Source organism: Bison bison, unplaced genomic scaffold, assembly GCF_000754665.1.
Source record: "Bison bison bison isolate TAMUID 2011002044 unplaced genomic scaffold, Bison_UMD1.0 scf7180017864491, whole genome shotgun sequence".
Lineage (NCBI taxonomy): Eukaryota > Metazoa > Chordata > Mammalia > Artiodactyla > Bovidae > Bison > Bison bison.
In genome coordinates, this window is record NW_011495050.1 from 20556676 (window position 1) to 20576591 (window position 19916).

General features: G+C 41.8%; 1 long non-coding RNA gene across 1 annotated transcript in view; it reads left to right on the forward strand.

The window, feature by feature from the left end:
- The window catches only part of LOC105005488, a 30627-nt gene extending 11363 nt beyond the window's left edge, over positions 1-19264 (forward strand). The window contains exons 2-3 of the long non-coding RNA XR_827328.1: positions 18151-18430; positions 19223-19264. This is a non-coding gene — a long non-coding RNA (uncharacterized LOC105005488). The remainder of the gene's footprint in view (positions 1-18150; positions 18431-19222) is intronic.
- Positions 19265-19916: the final 652 nt, after the last annotated feature.

A 19916-nucleotide genomic window follows, 5' to 3' on the forward strand; every position in this document is an offset into this window, starting at 1 on the left:
ACCCATCCCCATCCCACCCCTCTAGGTTGTCACAGAGCACCAGGCTGGGCTCCCTGTGTTTTATAGCAGCTTCCCACTAGCTGTCTGTTTTACATGTGGTAATGTATGTTTCAATGCTGTTGTCTCAACTCGTCCCACCCTCTCCCTCCCTCACTGCGTACACAAGTCTGTTCTCTGTGTCTGCGTCTCCATTGCTGCCCTCCAAATAGGCCCATCAGTACCATTGTTCTAGATTCCATACATATGCATTAATATGTGATATTTATTTTTCTGACTTCACTCTATAACAGGCTCTAGGTTCATCCATCTCAGTTCAACTGGCTGAAATGTATTCCTTTTTATGGCTGAGTAATATTGTATTATATATATGTACCACAACTTCTTTATCCATTCATCTGTTAATGAGCATCTAAGTTACTTCCCTGTACTGGCCATGCTGCAATGAATGTTGGGGTACATGTGTGTTTTTGAATAATGGTTTTTCTCAGGGTATATGCTCAGTAGTAGGAGTGCTGGGTCATATGGTAGTTTTATTCCTGGTTTTTTAAGGATTCTCCATACTGTTCTTCACAGTGGCTACATCAATTTACATTCCCACCAACAGTGTAAGAGGGTTCCATTTTCTCCACATCCTCTCCAGCATTTATTGTTTGTAGATTTTTTGATGATGGCCATTCTGACCATGTGAGGTGGTTATACCTCATTGTAGTTTTGACTTGCATTTCTCTAATAATGAGTGATATTGAGCATCTGTATGTCTTCTTTAGAGAAATGTCTGTTTAGGTCTTCTGCCCATTTTTGGACTGGGGACTGTTTGTTTTTCTGATACTGAGCTGCGTGAGCCTCTTGTATATTTCTGAGATTAATCCTTTGTCAGTTGCTTCATTTGCAATTATTTTCTTCCATTCTGAGGGTTGTCTTTTCATTTTGTTTATAGTTTCCTTTGCTGTGCAGAGGCTTTTAAGTTTAATTAAGTCCCATTTGTTTAGTTTTGTTTTTATTTCCATTACTCTAGGAGGTAGGTCAAAGAAGATCTTGCTGTGATTTATGTCAAAGAGCCTTCTCTGAAATCTTGAACGCCTCAAAGTCATTCATGAGGCTTGGAACCAAACTTTACCCAACTCCTGTTTTTGTTTTTTTAATTAATTAATTTTGTTTTTTGACTGCCCTGGGTCTTTGTTGCTGCTCACAGGCTTTTGTCTGGTTGTGGTGGGCAGGGCATGCTCTTCCCTGTGGTATGCAGGCTTCTCACGGTGGCTTCTCCTGTTGCAGAGCACAGCCTCCAGGTGTGTGGGCTTCTGTAGTCATGGCACACAGGGTTAGTTGCTCCACAGCATGTGGGATCTTCCCTTCCCTGCATTGGCAGGCGGATTCTTAACCACTGGGTCATCAGAGAAGTCCTTCCTAACTCCTGTTAATATTGATATTTTGACCTTTTTTCCATGAGTCACCTCATCTTAATGTTTTTAATGACCGTTTTTAATGGCATCTAGAATGACGAATCCTTTCCTGAAGGTTTTTCATTTACTTTGTCCAGATTCATGAAAAGAATCATTGTCTATGGCAGCTTTAGTCCTACATGTTGTATTGCTTAATTAGTAAGACTTGAAGGTTGAAATGACTCCTTGATCCACGGGCTGCAAAATGGATATTGTCCTAGGAGGCATGAAACATTCATCTCTTTGTACACCTCCATCAGAGCTCTTAGGTAACCAGGTGCATTTTCAGTGAGCATCAGTATTTTGAAATTAATCTCTTTTTTTTCTGAGCAATAGGTCTCAACAGTGGCTTGTGCTGCTGCTGCTAAGGCACTTCAGTCATGTCCGACTCTGTGTGACCCCATAGACGGCAGCCCACCGGGCTCCCCTGTCCATGGGATTTCTAGGCAAGAGTACTGGAGTGGGTTGCCATTGCCTTCTCTGCAACAGTGGCTTAGAACATTCAATTAGCCATGTTGTAAACATGTATGCAATCATACAGGCTCTTTGTTCCATTTATTGAACACAATCAAAGTAGATTTAGGATAGTTCTTAAGGGCCTGAGGATTTTCAGAGTGGTTGATGAGCATTGACTTCAACATCAAGTCACCAGATGTATAAACCTCTTTTATGAGAGTTTGCCTGTCCTTTGAAGCTTTGAAGCCAGTTGTTGACTTCTCTCTAGCTGTGAAAGTTCTAGATGGCATCTTCTTCCAATATAAGAGTTTTTCATCTACATTGAAAGTTTGATGTTTAGTGTAGCCATCTTTGTTAATTATCTTAGCTAGATCTTCTGTATAACTTGCTGCAGCTTCTACATCAGCACTTGTTGCTTCATCTTGCACATTTATGTAACAGAGACAGCTTCTTTCCTTAAAGCTCACGAAACAGCTCTGCTAGCTTCAGACTTTTCTTCTACAGCTTCCCCACCTCCATCAGCCTTCACAGAATTGAAGAGAATTAGAGCCTTGCTCTGGATGAGGCTTTGGCTTAAGACAATGTGGTGGCTGGTTTGATCTATCTAGACCACTAAACTTGCTTCATATCAGCAATAAGTTTTTCATTTTCTTATCATTTCTGTGTTCACTGGAGTAGCACTTTTAATTTCCTTCAGGAACTTTTTTTTTGCATTTACAACTTAGCTAATTATTTGGCACAAGAGGCCTAGCTTTTGGCTTGACTCAGCTTCCTATATGCCTTTCTCACTGAACTTAATAATTTTCAGCTTTAATTTAAAATGAGACACATGTGATCTGTCCTTTCATTTGGACACTTAGAGGCCACTGTAGGGTTATTAAATGGCCTGATAACAATATTGTTGGGTCTCAAGGAATAGGGGGGCCTGAGAGGGATGGGGGAATGGCCCGTCAATGGAGACATTGGAACACACACAACATTTATCAGTTAAGTTGGCCATCTTATATGGGCACAGTTCATGGTGCCACCATAACAATTACAGTAGTAGCATTGAAGGTCACTTATTGGGCTTCCCTGGCAATTCAGTGGTAAAGAATCCACTTGCCAATGCAGGAAGCATGAATTCAATCCTGGTCTGGGAAGATCCCACATGCCACGGAGCAATCAAGCCCAAGCACCCAACTATTGAACCTGTGCCCCAGAGCCTGGGAAGTGCAACTACTGAGCCCATACCACAGCCACTGAAGCCCATGTGCCTAGAGCCCGTGCTCTGCAATAAGAGAAGCCACTGCTGTGAGAAGCCCATGCACTGCAAGGAAGAGTAGCCTTGGCTCACTGCAACTATCACCAAAGACCCAGCACAGCCAAGTAAATAAATAAAAGTTTTAAAAGAGCACATCGCATATCACTGTAACAAATATAAAAATAATTTAAAAGTTTGAAATATTGCAAAAATCGTGAAAATGTGACACAGAGACACAAAGTGGTCAAATGCCATTGGAAAAATGGTGCTAACAGACTTGCTTGATGCAGGGTTGCCACAAACCCTTGGTTTGTTAAAAAAAAAAAAAACAACAAAACAATGCACATAAAGCACAATAAAGTGAAGTGCAATAAAATGGAGTGTGCCACTGCAGGGTTAGGACCTCAGCCTGTGAATTTAGGTGGGGGGCACAGTTCAGCCCATAACACCATCCCTCCTCATTCCGGCAGGAGACAGAAGTGTATTCTAGACAAACTGAACCAGGAAGACTGCAGACTTGGGTGTACTGAGGGAATCATCAGGACTGAGGCACCGGACCTATAACAAGGAGAGTTTGTGAAGGCCATATGCTAATCAGTGAGATACCATCTCCTGGTTTCCTCCACCCAGCCCAGTGAGCCAGGAACCAAGCTTATCCCACCAGCAGCCACGCCTCCCCTCAAAGCAGGAGATCAGAAGATCTTTCTTTGGATTAATTGTAAGGTCTTAGAGAAAAGATCTGCAGATACTGATGTGGGTGTTTCCCAATCAGGAAGAAAGAGAGAGTTGGGGGAGAAAGAAGAAAGAGAAGAAAGAAAAAGGAGGGCGAAAGGAAGGAAGGAAGAAATGAAAGAAAGCAAGGAAGAAACAAAAAGAGGGCTATTCTCTAATACATCTCCTTTCAACAAAGTCCATCAGTCAACAAGTCCTACCTTCATACAGAGAGTTTCTAAGGAGCTCTTTCTGCCACACTCTTGAATATAGATAAGAGGTTAGGGGTCAGACATTTGAGAAAAGCCTCCAAAATGAAGACTTGACCAAAATGTAACTAAAAGAGTGATTTTAAGAAAAACAGATGGTACAAAGATGGAATAAAGATTATATAATTAAAATATGAGAAAACATTGCCTCCATGAAATAAGAACAGCTACTATTTATTTTTAAAAAATTTTTAATGGAATGCTTCATGAATTTGCTTGTCATCCTTGCACATTTGCCATGCTCATCTTCTCTATATTGTTCCAATTTTAGTATATGTGCTGCTGAAGTGAGCACCAGCATACTATTTAAAAGCAATGAAACAACCATCAGGGAGTCAAAAAGGGCTCATAGACATTAAAATATCAATATGAAAGCCTAAAAAGAGGCTAAAAAGAAAGCATAAAAAGAGCCTTCCACGGTATATTTGAAGTTAGAATCTAGGAAATCTCCCATACAGTAGAAAAAAAGACAACAAAATAGAGAGTAAAAGAGAAAAAAAATTAACAATTGTAAGATCAGGCAGGTAGATCTCATACATGACTAAGAGGTATTGCAGAAAAAGAGAATGGAAAAATGTTGGGAAGAAAATTATCAGAAAAAAGATAAAATATGATTTTTAAATAGCTCAAGTATTTTAAGTCTTCTAATTGGCATGACCCACACAGTGGTCAGCACAGTGGGTTCTAAATGAAGTAAATTGAAGCAATTCTCATAAAACGTCTGGGCTGATCTTTCTAGCCCAGAGAAATGAAAATAAAATGAAGCAAGCAAAGAGCAAACTGCTCAGGCACAAAGGATCAAGAATAAGAAAAAAAGAAAGAAAGGGGAAGAAATAGGAGTCCCTGGTGGACTAGTGGTTAGGATTTCTGGCTTTCGCGGCCTGCTGTGGCCCTAGTCGATAAACTAGATCCCACAAGCTGTGGGGCATGGCCAAAAAAAAAAGAAGAATCAGAATATATTATCTCATTCAACAATACTGCCAGCTTCAAGATATTAGGGGGGACAAAAACCTTTAAATGCTAAATTATATGCCTAGACAAGTTATCAGTGAAGTATGAAAGTAGAATAAAATTCAATTCCAGAAGCTCAAGTTCTAAAACCTTGCATCCTTTCTCAAAAAGATACTAGACAATGTGCTCTATTAAGACATGGGAGAACAGAAAGAACCAAGAAAGAGATAGTTTTAAGATTCAGGAAAGAGGGGAGGCAACAGAAGAGAAAGTTAGAGGGATGGCAGAAAATGATAATGGCTTAGCAGGCTTAGAGAGCAACTAAATTCTCTCATCCAACAGAGGTTTTGGGGTGGGGTTGAAGGGTTGAACCCAACAATTAAGTTTAACATGATGGAAAATTATATTGAGATGGTGTTTGAGGGTATGAAAAGTATTAGGAATAGGTACAGAGAAAGCTTAACAAATATTTAGCATTCAGTAATTCTGGGGGAAAATTACACAAAACTGGAAATATAATCAAATTAATCTTACTACATACTTGGTTCAACAGTGAATAATATTCATATGATCTTCATAATAGAATTACTGAATGATAATTTACTAAAACTGGTGATAAACCTCAACTGGAAGATGAAAGAAGGAAGATACTGGTATTAGGTGGGTGATGACGATGTGGGAAATTGTGAGTTAAATTACCATGTGCGTGTGTGAGTGCTTTGTCACTCAGTCATGTCTGGCTCATTGCGATCCCATGGACTGAGGCCCACCAGGCTCCACTGTCTGTGGGATTTTCCAGGCAAGAATGCTGGAGTAGGCTGCCATGCCCTTCTCCAGGGGATCTTCCCAACCCAGGGACTGAACCCACTTCACCTGCATTGGCAGGCAGATTCTTTACCACTAATGTCACCTGGGAAGCCATAATCAACTATGCTGCTGCTGCTGCTAAGTCGCTTCAGTCGTGTCTGACTCTTTGCGACCCCATAGATGGTGGCCCACCAGGCTCCACTGTCCCTGGGATTCTCTAGGCAAGAACACTGGAGTGGGTTGCCATGCCCTCCTCCAGGGGATCTTCCCAACCCAGGGACTGAACCCACTTCTTTTACATCTTCTGCATTGGTGGGTGGGTTCTTTACCACTAATGTCACCTGGGAAGCTCAAAATAGTCATCTTCTGTAACAGAAAGTCAATACCTATTGCCCAAAATTCATAAATCAGAAACTAGCAACTAAACATCAATTAGAAATGCTTTTGGCTGCTAGTAATATCAAGGCTGATTAACAGTAGTTTAGAAGGATGGGATTTAGTTTTCCTCATTAAAAAAAAAAAAAAAAGCTCTGAAAGCATTGGTCCCAACACTCAGTTGTGGTATCTCTGAGCGTCTCTTGGCCTCTTTCATATGGATACAAGATGACCCCTTCAACATTAGCTGTTATATCTATGCTTAAGACAGTAAGGAGGAGGAGAGGATGGTGCTTACCTCAACTAAGTCATTCATGAAAAAAGAAATGCCAGCACTGAAGAAACCTCCTATATGCCTCTATCTCATTGGCCAGACCTGGGTCACAGAATTGTGTTCTGGTTGGCCATTCAGCATACTACTTAGAAATATAGAAGTGAATGCTAGAATTTGAAAAAGAAAGCTCAAATAATGAAAAAGAGTTGCCCCTGAAGAGTGGGATTGGAAAGTGGGGAGGAGCGAGGCATGGACTGATATTTTTCGATGATATTAATGTGTATCATTTTCAATATTATTACTCAAGGTAATTATTTGACTTTTAAAATTACATATAGTTTATATACATTGTAGTTTACATCCACAAATATACAACTTTGGTCGAATAAAATTAAATTAAAAAATAAAAGTACAATTGCAAATATATCATGTTCCCTCTTTCCCAGGGTCTTTGCATTTGCTGTTCTGTATCCCTAAATCTCTTGGTCTCTTTAATCCCTCATCCAACTAGCTCCTAACCTTCCTTCAGATAGTGCTGTATCATCTCATCCCCAGAGAAGCATCCTCTACTCTCCCAGATCATGTATAGGTATATTGGGAAGATACATTTCTCCATGATTTATTAATCCAGGAACATGTTCCTCTTTTTTGAAAACACTTGTCACAGTTGTGATTTCATATTTACTTGCACAGTGTCTGATCCCTGGCCGTCACCTTCCACTAGACTCTGAGCTTCAGGAGGGCAGAGATGATATCTGTTACTGGCTCTTCATTGTCTCCCCAGCACTTAACACCATTGCTGGCATTTGGTCAGCAGTTTCATAACTCAGAGTTCTGAGTCAGTGTCTTGGCACTCATCTGCCTCTCACAGTAGAAACTTTCATGTTCTTACACAACCAAGTTTAAAAGCAGGAAGAAGGTAGATAGAGCACGTACTTTAGGGATGAAAATCTTTCCCAGAAGCCCCCATCAGACTTCACCTTGTATCTCATTGGCCAGAACTGGGTCACGTGATCTGTACAAATCAGGAGCTGGATCCATCCTTCATGAGATCAAGAAATCTCCACTCAATATTTGAATAGATCTGGGTTATCTTAACAAGAAAGTAGTGGGAGACTGCCACTGAGTTAAAAATAAGTGTCAATAGAGATAACACAGAATTGATAGCTTCATAATACAGATGATAAATTTGACCTTCGTTTCGGATAATGTAAGTAACAGATCTGGGATTCAAATCTTTATCTGCCTTATTCTAAAGTCTGTATCATGATACCTCCTAGCTTTAAATGTAAAGTTCTTCCTGATTCAAGATGTGGTAGATTTAGTCAGGAATGGCTTCACAGAAGAAAAATATCTTAGGCATGGTCTTGAAAGAAATAACACAAATTGAGTTGATAGAGTGAATGAGAGGAAAGTTATTAGTTATATTAACCACTCTCTTGGACTTGCTTGGAGGTCCAGTGGTTAAGAATCCACCTTACAATGCAAGGGACATGGATTTGAACCCTCATCAGGGAACTAATATCCCACATACCACAGGGAAACTAAGTCAGTGCTCCCCAACTCATGAACCCATGCAACAATGAAGACCTACTGCAGCCCAAAAAACCCCCACAAAAAACACCCTTTTCATTTTCACTTTTATATTAAACTGCTTTTCATGTATCCCATTGATCATCAGAGCAATGCTCTCTATTTTGGGAATTATTATTGCTTTGATGGTCTAAATGAACTATAAATAAACTGAGATGAGAAGACATTTACCCCGGGGAAAATGTCACAGTGAGAACCCAGAGACCATGGCTGGGCTACAGGAGGACAGAATGTTCTGAGATTTTTAATGAGGCATGCTCGTTGTTGATGCCTCAAAGTACTCTTAAAAATGTCTCAACCTGGAAAACATATTCAAATAACCTAATATCATGGAACTGCTGCTTTCCTGCTTGATAACCTTCAGCAGTTCCTCAGTGCACACAGGGCAACCTCATCTAGGAATTAAGATGTTACCCGGTCTAACTCCAGTCGCTCCGATTCATCCCAACTGGTCTTCTGCACTCAGAGACCTGAGTTGAATGTGGCCGGATGTGGAGTGTGCAGGGCGACATATAGGAGGGAGCTGTCTTTGTCCAAGACTTGTGACCATCCCCCCACCATAATCACAAGTGTAAGCAGAGCCATAAAGCATGCATGAAATTGGAAGATGGAACCAAAAATACCAGAGAGGGTATTTGGAAGGACCTTAAAGCTTAAGTGAGTGAGCCAAAGCGTTAAAGTGTTAATGACTCAGTCATATCCGACTCTTTGTAATCCGGTTGACTGTAGCCCACCAGGCTCCTCTGTCCATGGAATTCTCCAGGAAAGAATACTGGAGTGGGTAGCCATTCCCTTTTCCAGGGGATCCTTCTGACCCAGGATTTGCCAGAAAGACAGCCCTATATAGTGTTGCCCAATTTAGAACTGTACATGGGTCAAACATGGGTCTCCCACATTACAGGCAGTTTCTTTACCATCTGAGCCACCAGGGAAGCCTTAGGAGAGCTCAAAACTAGTACATGATCTAGGACATCAAGCCAAGAGATATGAGTGAGTGGTTGCCCATTGGGAGCATTGAGATATGGACAGCAAAAATTCTAGGGCAGTCGTCTATGGGGACAGACGACTTTCGCTGCTGGGGACAATTTGCTTTTATTACCCTGGTCTTGGTACAGCCCCTTCCCTCCCCTGCATCACATGTTGTCAGTTCTTCCAGGGGGTCTGGCCAAAAGCCTTGACCTTTTCCAAGGTACTCTGGAGATAGCAGACAGTCCTCTATGGCACATGCTGGTCCACATACTTCCCAGTATACAAAGTTCTGGAGACAACCAGAGCATAGAATATTTTTAACTGCACTTTTTCCATCTCTTGTTGCAGGACTTAACAGCAGAAACATGCACAAGGAGAGGAGAAGGAAGAGGCTAAATCTAAGTGGTCCAACCCAGTGAGAAGGGTCTCGTCATGGGCTCAGGCATTGCATGCAGAAGCCATATGAGGAGGCCATGATTGGTCTCTAAGTAGCAGTTTTCCAGACTGAAAGACAGAAGATTTGCCACAAAGACAGCCCTATAGTGTTGCCCAATTTAGATATACTCCCTGATTCTCAGGGCCAGTTTCTTGAAATTCTCTGAGTGGCCTGTACATAGCTCCTTCTGGTTCCTGTGGGATTTTAGTTATTAGAAATGCCCTAGGGCCTTGCTTGGAGAAGGCAATGGCACCCCACTCCAGTACTCTTGCCTGGAAACTCCCATGGATGGAGGAGCGTGGTAGGCTGAAGTCCATGGGGTCGCTAAGAGTCGGACACGACTGAGCGACTTCCCTTTCACTTTTCACTTTCATGCATTGGAGAAGGAAATGGCAACCCACTCCAGTGTTCTTGCCTGGAGAATCCCAAGGACAGGGGAGCCTGATGGGCTGCCGTCTATGGGGTCGCACAGAGTCGGACACAACTGAAGCGACTTAGCAGCAACAGCAGCAGGGCCTTGCTCACTTAAGTATAGCCACAGATCAGCAATTTTGGAATAGCCTGGAAGCTGGTTAGAAATATGGAACCTCAAGCCTCCTAAATTAGACCTATATTTTAATAGGATTTATATGCACATTAAAGGGTTAAGAAGCAGTTTTCTAGAGTTTGGCGATACAGTCACGAGAGGAAGCCGCATCTCCTGGAGGTTCAGAACAAAGAAGTACAATGGATGACTGTAGGTAGATTTAACCAGTGGGTCAGTTGTGCTGTTGTAGCAGAAATTCTTCAGAACTCACTTGGGATTGTCAGTGGATGAAACTAATGTGATGAACCGGTACTAGGAAATTTTAGAACGAGCTATCAGGTTGGTCACCCCCTAAAGCCACTGAATGGTCTTAGCATCATTAAAAGCAAAACAACCAGATACTACAGGCTTTCTGAGGTATTCCATGAAAAAGCCTGTGGCATCACCTATTGCCTAAAAAAATGAAGCAACCTAATCAAGCCTCTGGAAACAAGGAAGAGAGGGAAGCAAGTTGAATGACTCCAAAGGAGCCACACTAACATATGTAGAATGTTGGGAAGGCTGTGGGAAACAGACTTAGTTACTGCAACAGGTCAATGGCTTGTGGGGTGGGGAGAAATTTACGTTAAAATGGGTATAAAAGACAAACCACTAAACGTAATTTGTGGACCTGGTTTGGATCTTGATTTAGACAAGAAACATGTTTAAGAAATCTATGTGGTAATACAGAGATGCACATTGACATCATGGGCTCGGGCATCGGATACAGAAGCATATGAAGGAGGCCATGATTGGTCTCTAAGTGGTAGTTTTCCAGACAGGAAGACAGAAGATTTACCAGAAAGACGGCCTCATAGCATTGCCCAATTTAGATGTCTGAAATGTCTGAAGCTGGCTTGAAAGGAAAGAATTCAACAGAAGGGAGAAGAAGAGTAGATAAAGTAAATGTGGCAAATTTTTTCATAATTACTGAATTTGGGTGAATGGGTCTATGAGGATTCGTTGTATTGTTCTCTCTACTTGCTGTGTGAGTTTAATTTTTTTAAACCCCAAAAAATGTTTTTGAAAGCAACAAAATCCAGAGCTCAGTGTCCACATTCATTTGACTGTGATACTACAGGGAAGGGAGTGGACGGATAGAAGTGAGTATGGAGGGCTTCAGACAAGGCTTTCAAGAGCCTGAATGTGGAACCATCTGGCTTCTCCATCCTTCACTGGCTCCTGCCTGGGTGGGAGAGAGCATGGGAAGTATATGTGTTATGTGTGTTTGTATGTGTGTGTGTGTGTGTGCGTGCACTGAGGGAGGCACTCAGTTTTAAATATGACATTTAAGCAAAATGATATGATTCTTCCCTGGGAGCTGGTGAGGACCAAGCTGAGGGTGAAGTTCCCAAGGACCAAGTTTGGAGTAGGGAAGTTCTTTCTGAAAATATCAGGTGATGCCCAAACCAAGAAAGCAAAAGGAGCAGAAACTGTGCAAGAAGCAAGGTGCCCCAAAGCCATGTAGGTCCCCAGAAACAAAAGAGTCTCAGGAATTATCAGGGACAGTTTTATGGTAAGGCTTTGGATTGAGAGATAGAATGAGCACGTAAGACTTGGAGGTAACAGCCAGTCCACCGGGACTCTCTTAGAACTCGGTCTCAAACCTGGATGTCCATAGAATCTCCATAAGAGCCTGTCACGAATGCACATTTCCTGACCCGACTTCTAACTTAATGACTTAGAATGCCCAGGGGTGAGGCTCAGGAATCTGTATTTGCAACACGCCCTTCTGTATGCCCAGGGATTTTTTTTTTACAACAGGCAAGCAGTGGTACCAAGACCACAGGCCTGAGGAACGATCAGGTTGCCTTTAGGAATCTACCACTTCATTGGGCCAGCTGGGGCATGGCTCCTGTATGGCTCATCCCAGCTCTAATGGCCAAGAGCAAAAAGACATCAATTTACCAAAAAGACCTCAGCTTACTCAGTCTTACCTCCTAAGACTTCCTTTCATTGACTATGTGCCCCAGGCAAAGTGCTCTGCACATTGTATCTTAAATACTCATTGCATTTTCCAGCTGGTATTTAAAGCAATTTAATTACTTAAGACTGCTGTAGGAATGAAGAGAGATGAAGAAAGGTGACCACTCTTTACTGTAAGGATTTTAGAGAAATAGAGTTCTTTGGCTTCTACCAGAATCATAAATTGTCCAGAAGGAGGGACCCACAGAAATTATCCTGGAATCCCAGATTTAATCTTGCATTTCTCATTCTATCTCTAGCTGCCACATACTTTCTGTAGCACTGGTAGCTTGAAGTCAAAACTGCCTGTGATTTTGTGACATGTAAGGCATTCAGTTCAGCTCAGTGGCTCAGTCATGTCCGACTCTTGGAGACCCCATGGGCTGCAACAGACCAGGCTTCCCTGTCTGTCACCAACTTCCAGAGCTCACTCAAACTCATGTCCATCAAGTCAGTGATGCCATCCAACCATCTCATCCTCTGTCATCCCCTTCTCCTCCTGCCTTCAATCTTTCTCAGCATCAGGGTCTTTTCAAATGAGTCAGTTCTTCGCATCAGATGGCCAAAGTTTTGGAGTTTCAGCTTCAGTATCAGTCCTTCCAGTGAATATTCAGGACTGATTTCCTTTACGATGGACTAGTTGGATCTCCTTGCAGTCCAAGGGTCTCTCAAGAGTCTTCTCTAACACCAGAGTTCAAAAGCATCAGTTCTTCGGGGCTCAGCTTTCTTTATGGTCCAACTCTCACATCCATACATGACTAATGAAAAATCCATAGCTTTGACTATATGGACCTTTGTTGGCAAAGTAATGTCCCTGCTTTTTAATATGCTGTCTAGTTTGTCTTAGCTTTTCTTCCAAGGAGCAAATGTCTTTTAATTTCATGGCTGCGGTCACTATCTGCAGTAATTTTGGTGTCCAAGAAAATCAAGTCTGTCACTGTTTCCATTGCTACCCCATCTATTTGCCATGAACTGATGGGACCAGATGATATGATCTTAGTTTTTTGAAAGTTGAGTTTTAAGCCAGCTTTTTCATTCTCCTCTTTCACTTTCATCAAGAGACACTTTAGTTCCTCTTCACTTTCTGCCTTAAGGGTGGTGTCATCTGCATATCTGAGATTATTGATATTTCTCCCAGCAATCTTGATTTCAGCTTGTGCTTCATCCAGCCTGGCATTTCACATGATGTACTCTGCTGCTGCTGCTGCTGCTGCTGCTAAGTCACTTCAGTCGTGTCTGACTCTGTGCAACCCCAGAGACGGCAGCCCACATAGAAGTTAAATAAGCAGGGTGATAATATACAGCCTTGACATACTCTTTTTCCTATTTGGAACCAGTCTGTTGTTCCATGTCCGGTTCTAACTATTACTTCTTTACCTGCATACAGATTTCTCAGGAGGGAGGTAAGGTGGTCTGGTATTTTATACTCCAAAAATCTTGAAGAATTTTCTACAGTTTGTTGAGATCCATGGAGTCAAAGGCTTCAGTCAATGAAGCAGAAGTGTAAGGCATTAGTCATTAAGTAATCCTTTGCTTTACAAGTGCCTTTATCATTTCAACGACTCATAATAAAGTGAAAATTTTAGGAGCTCTGCTTGTATTTTTGAATATGTAAACTTTTTTAAAATGGAATAATGATATATTTGATATCTACTGCTGTGTAACAGGGTTTCCCCAGTGGCTCAGTGGTTAAGAATCTGCCTGCAATGAAGGAGTTACAGGAGATGCAGGTTGGATCCCTGGATGGGGAAGATCCCCTGGAGGAGGGCATGGCAACCCACTCCAGTATTCTTGCCAGGAAAATTCTACGGACAGAGGAACCTGGGAGGGGGCTACAGTCCATGGGGGTACAAAGAGTCGGACACGACTGAAGCGACTTAGCACACATGCACGCTGTGTGACAATCTACCCCAAAATTTAGCGACTTGAAACAACAAAAACTTATTGTCTCACTTGGTTTTTGAGAGTCAGGAATGTGGCAGCAGCTCTGCTGGGTGGTTCTGGCTGTGGTTTCTTATGAGGCTGTGGTCTCTTATGAGGTTGTGGTCAAGCCATCAGCCAGGTCCGCAGTCACCTGAAGACCAGAGGATCTCTTCCCGCGTTCACTCACACACTTGTTTCATGGACTGTAGGACAAAGGGCTCAGCTACTTGCCATGTGAATCTCTCCACAAAGATGTGTGAGTATCCTTCAGAAATGACTGCTGGCTTCCCCAAGAACAAGTGAGAAAGAGAAAGAGAGGGAGATCGTGGTATCTTTTATAACTTAATTTTGAAGGTCACATTCCATCTTTTCTGCTGCATTCTATGAGTCACACAAACCAATCTTGGTGCGATGTGGGAGGGAACTATGCCAAGGTGTAAATATCAGGAGGCGAGAGTTTTGGGGGCCATCTTGGAGACTGCCTACTGCATATGGGTGGGTTTTAAAGCTTACAAAAACTTATTTAAAAAAGAACTTGAAAAATGAATAGACTCACACATCCTCATTTATGACAAAATTATATACAGTGTAGTGGGAACAGGACAGTCTTTTTAGTAAGGGACTCTAGGCCAATAGGATGTCCAGATGAAGGAGGAAGGGAAGTGGAAAGGAAAGGAAGCAAAGAAGGACTTGACCCCTACCTCACACACAAGAAGTTAATCCAAGTGGATTATAGTTTTAAATATTAAATGTAAAACAATAAACCTTCCAGAAGCAGATAACAGAAAAATATCGGCATGACCTTGGAGTGTGTGTGTTAGTTATTCAGTTGTGTCCGACTCTTCGCGACCCCATGGACTATAGCCCAGCAGGCTCCTCTGTCCACGGAATTCTCCAGGCAAGAATACTGGAGTGGGTTGCCGTGTGCTTTTCCAGGGGATCTTCCTGACCCAGGGACAGAACCTGCCTCTCCAGCATTGCAGGCGAATGGATAATTTACCATCTGAGACACCAGGGAAGCCTGACCTTGGAGTAGGCCAAAAAAAAAAAAAAAAAGAGAGAGAGAGAGAGAGAAAGAAGGAAAGAATACAGACTTATACAAACCCATAAGAAAAAATAATGCAATTGGATATGACCCAATAAACTTGGGTAAGCAATTTTTCAAAAGTGGTATTCGAATAATCACTTAACAGAAATGTACTCAAAAACATATTTTTAATACAATTTATTGAAACAAAAGTCTTATTAAAATAGTATACCTGTGTGAAAACATTGTGTAACGTGTAAATGTGTATAATGTGTACACATCCTCTCAGAAAGGCCACTCAGTTTTAGAGGAGAGCATAACATGTTCTACGTGTTTCTCATAAAAAGTAGTTTTCAGGCTTTCCCTGGCAGTCCAGTGGTTGAGCCCATTCCGCCAACGCTGGGGGTGTGGGTTCCATCCCTGGTTTGGGAACTAAGATACCACATGCCACACAGAGTGGACAAAAAATTAAAAAAAAAAAAAAGTAGTAGTCTTCATTTGGGGCTCTTTAATGATTACATTTTCTCCACAGCAAATGAAATGCTGTTTTGTTTTTTCCAGTGGCTGAATTTCATCCCAGATATTCTGCCTTTCTGGTTAGTCACTGCAGCCCTTGGTTCAGCTGTTTAGCCATGTCCCGCAGTGACTAGAATTTACCAAGTACACACTGATCTCCAGAATCTGAAACTCCAGCTGAACTTCTCTGGTTTCCAATGGAAACAGTGAGAATGGACAGGTTGGAAGGAAGGACAAATTAAGGGAAAGAAAACCTGCGAGTGGATATGGTCAGCTTGGAATCTCAGAGAAAGCACTGGGGAGTCACCTGCAGCTTTGGCTGCTGCTGCTGCTAAGTCGCTTCAGTCGTGTCCGACTCTGTGCCACCCCATAGATGGCAGCTGCCCCAGGCTAAAAGCAAACTAGGTGTTTAGCCAGGATCATCCCACCATCCCCACCTGCTCTGTCCCCTGTTCCAAGCGTCTCAGTCCTTACAAAGAAAGACAGCCCGTTCCTAAGAGGGGCCCAGTCCTCCCCAAACAGATCTCACAACACAGGTAGTCGGCTATGTCCAACCACCTTAGAAGCTCCCTGTGGCTTCTGATAATAATCAAACTGGCAGCCCCGATGGGATTATGGAGGATTCTGCCAAAAAATGTATTTTGTGGATATGCTCAGTGATTCTTTTTAAAATTGAGGTAGTATTTTTTTTTTTTTTGGTGAAATTTAATGTAAAAATCTTATTTCAGCTTCTTTTTGAAAATCAGATGACCTGGCAGCCCTGGGCCCACATGCATTAATGGCTTTAAGCAAAGATTGTTGCCTCCTGTTTACTCATGTTCTGCATCTCGGCAATCCTGGGCTGAGTGTCAGCTGTCATTTCTAATCATTCTTCCACTATTTTTCTAATATTGTTTTGCTCCTATGCCTTTATCATAAGTTGGGGGAAATTTTAGACTGAGAAGACCACTGATTTTCAGAAAAGTATTGAGTCTATTTCTCTATGGAAATAAAAAATATTGTCTATTATGTAAAGAAAGATTGAGACTTCCCTGGCTGTGCAATGTGTAAAGCTCCATGCTTCCAATTCAGGGGGCACCAGTTCAATCCCAGGTTGGGGAACTAAGATCCCACGGCAATAATAATAATAATGACTATATCTGTGAGAGAGTTTCCCTGGAAGCTCAGCTGGTAAAGAATCCTCCTGCAATGCAGGATACCCCAGTTTGATTCCTGGGTCTGGAAGACCCTGGAAAAGGGATGGCTTACCCACTCCAGTATTCTTGGTCTTTCCTGGTGGTTCAGCTGGTGAAGAATCCGCCTGCAATGTGGGAGACCTGGGTTCGGTCCTTAGGTTGCGAAGATCACCTGGAGCAGGGAAAGGCTTCCGGCTCCAGTATTCTGGCCTGGAGAATTCTATATAGTCTATGGGGTTGCACAGAGTTGGACACAAATGAGCGGCTTTCACTTTCATGACTGTGAGAACAAAGAGATGATTGCTAGAGAGAAGAGATGTGGGAAGGTGTTGGAGGAGAAGAATTAGGTGAGAAAGATTAAGGCATGCAAACCCCCAGTTGCAAAATAAATTAGCCATGGGTATGAAATGTACACTGTGGATTATATAGTCAATAATTATATGCTATCTTTGAATGATGACAGGTGACAACTAGACTTATCATGGTCATCATTTTGAAAAGTATAGAAAAATTCAATCACTGTCCTGTGCCAGAAACTAACATAATACAGGTCAATTATACTTCAACAAACTCATAGAAAAAGAGATCAGATTTGGGGTACCAGATGTGGGGTTGGAGGAGAGGGAATTGATGAAGGCAATCCAAAGGTACACATTTCCAGTTATAGGATAAATAAGTACTGGGGGTATAATGTACATGACAAATGCAATTAACACTGCTGCATGCATGCTAAATCACTTCAGTCCTGTCCAACTCTGCGACTCTATGGACTGTAGCCCGCCAGGCTCCTCTTCCATGGGATTCTCCAGGCAAGAACACTGGAGTGGGTTTCCATGCCCTCCTCTAACACTGCTATATATTACATGTAAAAATAATTGAGAGTAAATCTTGAGTTCTCATCACAGGAATATTCTTCTATTTCTTTAATGTTGTATCTATATGAGATGATGGACGTTCACTAAACTTCTTGTGATAATCATTTCATGAGGTATGTGAATCAAATCATTATGCTGCACACCTGAAACTTAGTGTTATATGACAATTATATCTCAGTAAAACTGGAAGAAAAAAAAGAATGACACTCTCTGAAAAACGTTAATAATTGTCATAAATAAACATAATAAGAGCTAGGATAAATGAGATGATAAAGGATGATAATGCTATCAAACTGAAAAAGAAGATGAACAGGTCAAAGAATTTGTTTTTACATGTGAATAAAGTCAGTGAAGTTGCTGCAAAATACTATTATGAATTTGATGTCAGGACTTTTAAACCTTTTACAGATGATGGTTTTATAAAAGCATCTCTAGAACATAGCAAACTATATCTTCCCTTACTAGCAGCTAGGAAACACTGGAACTCAGCATGTATAAGATAGCACTGGGAAAATTGGAGGAACTGTTTGTTGAGGTCTCAAAGAGGTCCCCATTAAATTACACTCCTTTTTTTCACCTAGGTTCTAAACAAGATGAAACACAAAATAAAGATTAAAGATGGAGGCCGAATGTCATCCCTCCTACTGAGAGAGGTACACACGAGGTTGTGACTTAGTGGAAGAATGAAATTGGGCCTGCACCCTGAGTTGAGTTCTGGTCCCCACCTGGTCGCAGGCCTGCAAAATGCCCCGTGGAAGAGCAAAGAAAGCCAGTGCTGCCCACAGTACTGTTCAAGGGGATGAAAGACATCAAGAAGCTGAAATAACATGTTTAGTTAACCTCCCCAAATTTTCAAATCAGGTAAGTCACTCTAAAATCACTAAAGGTGTGTCCTAGGGACAAGAGCACAGGTCTAAACAATGCCTCTCAATTAGCTCTACCATGACATTAGTGAGATCTTAGATGGGACCCTAGAATTCTTAGACATGGCAACAGAGGGGTCTTTGGTTTGGTTTGTTTGGTTGTTTTTTTTTCTTTTTTTTCTTTGGCCTTATAACATGGCATGCAGGATCATAGTTCCTCAACCAGGGATGGAACCTTGGTCACCTGCTTTGGAAGCACAGAGTCTTAACCACTGGACCACCAGGGGAGCCCAGACATGGCAACTCTGACAGGAAAAGACTTTGTCCAGTGTTAAGTCTACACCAGTAAAACTCATAAAGTGTGACCTCTGATGGTGCTCGTGTGAGGGACAGGACAATGTCAGGCTTGCTTCATATCTTCCTGTATGATAGTAACATGTTTTCCGTTCATGGAACATGCTGATGGAAGCTGTTGAACTGCAGTACGATGTGTCTACCAAAGTGTCATGTGCCAATATTAGAATATCTAATTCTGTGAGTCTCTTGGGAGTAGTTATCCTAAGTATAAAAATGGGCACCTATATTTGTATATAGTTGTTTCCTGTTATGAAATAGACTTTAACTAATCTCCCTTAGAAGACTCAATGGAGATACAGACTCTTGAGAAATCTGTATGCAGGTCAGGAAGCAACAGTTAGAACTGGACATGGAACAACAGACTGGTTCCAAATAGGAAAAAGAGTATGTCAAGGCTGTATATTGTCACCCTGCTTATTTAACTTATATGCAGAGTACATCATGAGAAACGCTGGGCTGGATGAACGATAAGCTGAAATCAAGATCGCCAGGAGAAATACCAATAACCTCAGATATGCCAGATGACACCACCATTATGGCCGAAAGTGAAGAGGAACTAAAGAGCCTCTTGATGAAAGTGAAAGAGGAGAATGAAAAAACTGGCTTAAAACTCAAGATTCAGAAAACGAAGATCATGATATCCAGTCCCATCACTTCATGGCAAATAGACAGGGAAACAGTGGAAACAGTGACAGACTTTATTTTTGGGGGCTCCAAAATCACTGCAGATGATGACTGCAGCCATGAAATTAAAAGACACTTGCTCCTTGGAAGAAAAGTTATGACCAACCTAGACAGCATATTAAGAAACAGAGACATTACTTTACCAAAAAAGATCCATCTAGTCCAAGCCATGGTTTTTCCAGTAGTCATGTACAGATGTGAGAGCTGGACTACAAAGAAACCTGAGCGCCGAAGAATTGATGCTTTTGAACTGTGGTGTTGGAGAAGACTCTTGAGAGACCCTTGGACTGCAAGGAGATTCAACCAGTCCATCCTACAGGAAATCAGTCCTGAATATTCATTGGAAGGACTGATGCTGAAGCTGAAACTTCAATACTTTGGCCACCTGATGCAAAGAACTGACTCATTTGAAAAGACCCTGATGCTGGGAAAGATTGAGGGAG